General features: G+C 36.3%; 1 protein-coding gene across 3 annotated transcripts in view; it reads left to right on the forward strand.

Moving 5' to 3' along the window:
• Positions 1-1,406: 1,406 nt before the first annotated feature.
• stk38a (serine/threonine kinase 38a) overlaps positions 1,407-5,035 on the forward strand; it is a 17,742-nt gene continuing 14,113 nt past the window's right edge. For all 3 annotated transcript variants that reach the window (XM_034875840.1, XM_034875841.1, XM_034875842.1), the window contains exon 1: positions 1,407-1,505. The gene's annotated coding sequence lies outside the window, so the exon portion shown is untranslated. The remainder of the gene's footprint in view (positions 1,506-5,035) is intronic.

The following is a 5,035-nucleotide window of genomic DNA, read 5'->3' on the forward strand; positions in this document are numbered from 1 at the left end:
TGAGTGTATGAGTGTGTAAGTGAATGAGGGAGGGAGGGAGGGAGTGTTTGAGTGAATGAGGGAGGGAGGGTGTGTGAGTGAGTGAGTGAGTGTGTGAGTGAGTGAGTGTGTGTGTGAGTGAGTGAGTGTGTGAGTGAGTGAGTGTGTGTGTGAGTGAGTGAGTCCCTACAAGGAAATCCATATCATTGTAAACAGAAGAGCAGAATTAAGTAATTCATGTTAAATTTGCTCCACATGTTGGTCCTTTCCTTGAGATGATGATAATAAGATCTTTAAGCCTCCCGTTGTCCTCGAGTCAAATCTGACCCTTTAAAAAATGTCTATATCTGAAATATGAGTCTCTTTTTAATCCAAAATTAACACAAATAAATGGATTTGATTCCTTCCAACGCTCTTTGCAAATACAATGGACCACTTTCATTCCTCTGATCTTAACTATAAGTCAAAATAATTCATAATTCCTGCTTTTTTTTAACTCAAATATTAGATATACTTCTATTTAAATGAGGGTTGTTTACCATGAATTCCAAAAAGTACACAGTGTGAAAGTAGTAGAATTTTAAGAATTTTTGACCGGGGGAGGACAACACGAGGGTTATTCAAAGATTTAAGTCAAGACTGCAGAGTTAACCAAAGCTTGGTACAAATACATGCAGCAAAATGTAAAAATCTATATATATATTTCCGATTCTCAAATTAAAATACATCTTTAAAAAAAATTGCATTATCCCTAAATATTGCTCACTATCCAGATTTTAAAGGCATTACTATGTTATTATTATTAAAATGGATGTTTGGTTGGATAATTTTATTAGGAATAGATTATTTTTTTTTTTAATAATCGTTTCTCGACTTGCTGAAGTGATCTTTCAGATCACTCAAAGATGGATTTTAATTTGTGAAATCAACTATTTTTTATTTATTTTTGTAACAGAGAATCAAGCCGAGCGAACATCCATTTTAATAATAATAATAATAATAATCACTTGCGTATAGAAATTCCTTTGAAATCTGGATAATGAGCAATTTTTAGGGATAATATCACTTTTTTTACTTATTTTTTTTCACAAATTTAAAAACTTGTTAAACAATTCGGCATCATACAAAAAAATATATGTTCATTTCCAAAGAGAATAGTTAAACATCTAAAATACATTAAAAAAGGGGGAAATCAAGCAACCTTATGTGACCCCGCCTTATATAAAATCTATGGGTGATGCTCATAGACCATTAATAATAATTTAATTTGTTACAATTTTTTTTAATAATGTCTTTTATCCTTTATTTCCCCTTGCGGGACTTGTAAAATAAAAGTATACATTATTATTATTATTATTATTATTATTATTATTATTATTATGGTGGTCTATGGTGGTGCTGCTGTTTTCTCTGCGGTTGAAGTTCCACCAACTGGCCGCTAGGTGTCGCGCTGAGTTCACGCTGATGGTGACGCAACCCTCGGCGAAGCAGAGGAAGAGACGGCAGATACCGCACCTTCGACCAAGGTAAGTGAACAAAGACCAACTATTAAAACACAGAACGAAAGTACTAGTAGGCAGTTTGTTTCTCGCGTTTTCTTTGGTTAATTATCGTACTAAATGGACGTCTAACGTGCTCTCGTTTGTGTTTTATTCCAAAACAAAGGACTTTAGCAGACGCGTAGCTAACGTTGACTAGCTAACTTTTCCTTAGCTATTTGCGTTGGTAACTTCAAGTTGTCAAATTCGTGAAAACGGAAATCGAACGTTTCTGTCAAGGCTTTCAAAATAAAACTCAGATGGACAAATATGCCACGAAACCGCCTTTACTACAAACGCGGTAGTTTTACTTTGAAGGGCACATCCGGTGTTATTCGTACTTCCTCTACCGGACTTGACGCAGCTAAGAACTTTAATAGCTAACTAGCTAGCTAACTAATGATAGCAGGTTAACGTTAAAGCTGTTGTGTTTAATGCTTATGGGTTAACGGAAACTACGTGGACTGTATATTACGATAAAAAAACGTAACCAAGGTTACGCAAAAGTACGTTAAGTATCGAAGTAAATTGCCCTCTTTACGTTACTCTGTCGGTAACGTCAACGGTCGTTTATGGCTAACGTCTCGTAGCAACCGAAACTAACGACTTTCGTTATCTACGTGTTGTTGACGCCATCAAACTGGCATTTAATGGACAGTAGCTTGAAAAAGACAGACAAACTTAATGATTCCTGATTAGTAAATAACCTACAACAGTGTGTGTCTTGTTTGTTTTTTATGGAGTACGACACGATGAACTCTCGCGAGATTACTGGAAACTCTAAACACTTTTCATGTTATCGTCAATCATTGACGTTGTTTTCATTATTAAGAGTTTTTATTTCAGTATTGAAACACTTAATTTCCTGCATTCTGGTGAATTTGTTTGCAACTATTTGTGCCTTTTTAGTGTATGGAGAAAATGTAGTTAATTATTATTATTATTATTATTACTATTATTATTTATTAATTATTCTCTTGTGTTGTTCTCTTGCACATTCAAAACATCACACGTGCTTCGGGGTGTGTTTTTTTTTTTTTTTTTTTTTTAAAGGGAATCACGTGCATCTCAACAACAATACTTTTTGAGTATTAGACCGTCTTAAAGCCAGAAGAGTTGTTAAAATCAACATAAGCAAGTAGAAACTATGACTGTTGTCCTTCGGACGCACTTTGGTTTTTTTTAAAGATCTTTTTTTTTTTACATTTCCCCTTTTTAACGGACAGGACAGGTAGGTGAGAGAGGGTGTGTGTGTGTGTGTGTGTGTAGACATGCAGGAGGTCGGGGGTCAAACCCTGCACCTCAGCGTCCAGGCATAAACCTCCCAGTACACGTGCGCCTGCTCTGCCCACTGGACCAACCCGGCCACGTTTCCGACGCACCTGAAGGCAGCTTCATCTAACGGAGATATAGATATATATTATAAATATTGTGGATTATGGAGCGTAACGCAGCAGCAGAGTACACAGCGAGGGTTACGTGTGACGACACCGAGCTCGCACATTGACAACAATGAAGAAGTGATGAAATGAGGTGACTGTTGATCCAGAGAAAGAGGAAGGAAAGCAGCCTTGCAGAGAAATAGTGACGAAATCAGGTTGTTCACACACTGTCTCTTAGAAAAGAGGATTCTGAGTTTGAATATGTTTCTAGATTAAGCCTAATAAAGATAGATAGAGAGAGATAGACAGATGGATAGATAGAGAGAAAGATAGATGAGAGATCGAGAGAGAGAGATAGATGGATAGAGAGAGATAGACAGATGGATAGAGAGAGAGATAGATGGATAGATAGATAGATGAGAGATCGAGAGATAGATAGAGAGAAAGATAGATGGATAGATGGATAGATGGATAGATAGAGAGATAGAGAGAAAGATAGATGAGAGATCGAGAGATAGATAGATAGATAGATAGACAGACAGATGGATAGATAGATAGAGAAATAGATGGATAGATAGAGAGAGAGATAGAGAGAAAGATAGATGAGAGATCGAGAGATAGATAGAGAGAAAGATAGATGGAGAGAAAGAGAGATAGAGAGAAAGATAGATGGATAGATAGAGAGATAGATAGAGAGAAAGATAGATAGATAGATAGATAGATGGATAGAGAGAAAGACAGAGATAGATAGAGAGAAAGACAGAGAGAGAGAGAGATAGATTAAGAAAAAGATGGATAGATAGAGAGAAAGGTGGATAGAAAGATAGATGGATAGATAGAGAGAAAGACAGAGAGAGAGAGATAGATTGAGAAAAAGATGGATAGATAGAGAGAAAGATGGATGGATAGATAGATGGATGGATAGATAGATAGATAGATAGAGAGAAAGATAGATAGATGGATAGAGAGAAAGACAGAGATAGATAGATAGAGAGAAAGATGGATAGATAGAGAGAAAGATGGATAGATAGAGAGAAAGATGGATAGAAAGATAGATGGATGGATAGATAGACAGATAGATACATAGATAGATAGAGAGAAAGATGGATCGATAGAGAGAAAGATGGATAGATAGAGAGAAAGATGGATAGATAGACAGAGTTGCGTTCTCCTTTACCTCGTTAGGATAAGCTAGGTTAGCCTCCTTGTGCTCGCTTCTCAAATGTACTTTCAAATCCACGGGCTGTTTCCCTGTAATAAACACCGCGAGGCATTTGCTTTTATCCGACACAGTCGTAATCAAACAGTGACTACGGGAAATGTCATGTTCGGAAACATTTAACCTTATTTAATTTAATAATTGAGTTTGCAAACAGACGTTACAGTTTTTCTTTTGTAATGCCTTGTTTTATTTTTATTTCAGTTAATGTCAATTTTATTTCTATTGCACTTTTAAAAACAACAACCGTTCAACTTAAGTTCAACTTACGTTGGTGTAAGTTAACTCCGCTTAGATCCTGTATGAAGGATCTATTGCACACCCTCAGTCCTGGTCTCTCTCTGAGGTCTTCAGACCTTTAAACCTTCCCCAGAACACGGTTTAAAACCAGAAGGGATCGAGTCCTTCTCGGTGGCGGCTCCGAGCCTCTGGACCTCTCTCCCTTTGGCTTTGAGAGCTTTGGATTCTTTAAAAAAAACCAGAAGACTCATCTTTTTAGATGGATGGATGGATGGATGGATGGATGTTTATTGATCCCAAGAAAAATGGGAAATTCCAGTGTTATGGCAGCAAAATCAGTCACATAGCACAAAATATAAATATAAATGAAATACTAGGAAAAATATACATACGTACAATATACATGAATTAATAATACGAATAAAGTGAAAAGACAAATATATTTGAATATGTACAAGATGGGGGAGCAAAAATTTGCGACAGCTTAAATAATGTGCTAAAATGTAAAACAATGTATGCTACATGTAAATATGCCAAATGTGCAGGTTGCGTTAGTGCAGTAGTGTGGTGTCCAAAGTCTCATCTAGCACCCTAGACAAGGTTTTAACCAGCAACATGGCTTAGTGTTTCATGTGTTGCTGTTTTATTTGTTTTTACTGTAAAGCACTTTGTGACCC

This window comes from Etheostoma cragini, chromosome 7 (assembly GCF_013103735.1).
Source record: "Etheostoma cragini isolate CJK2018 chromosome 7, CSU_Ecrag_1.0, whole genome shotgun sequence".
Classification (NCBI taxonomy): domain Eukaryota; kingdom Metazoa; phylum Chordata; class Actinopteri; order Perciformes; family Percidae; genus Etheostoma; species Etheostoma cragini.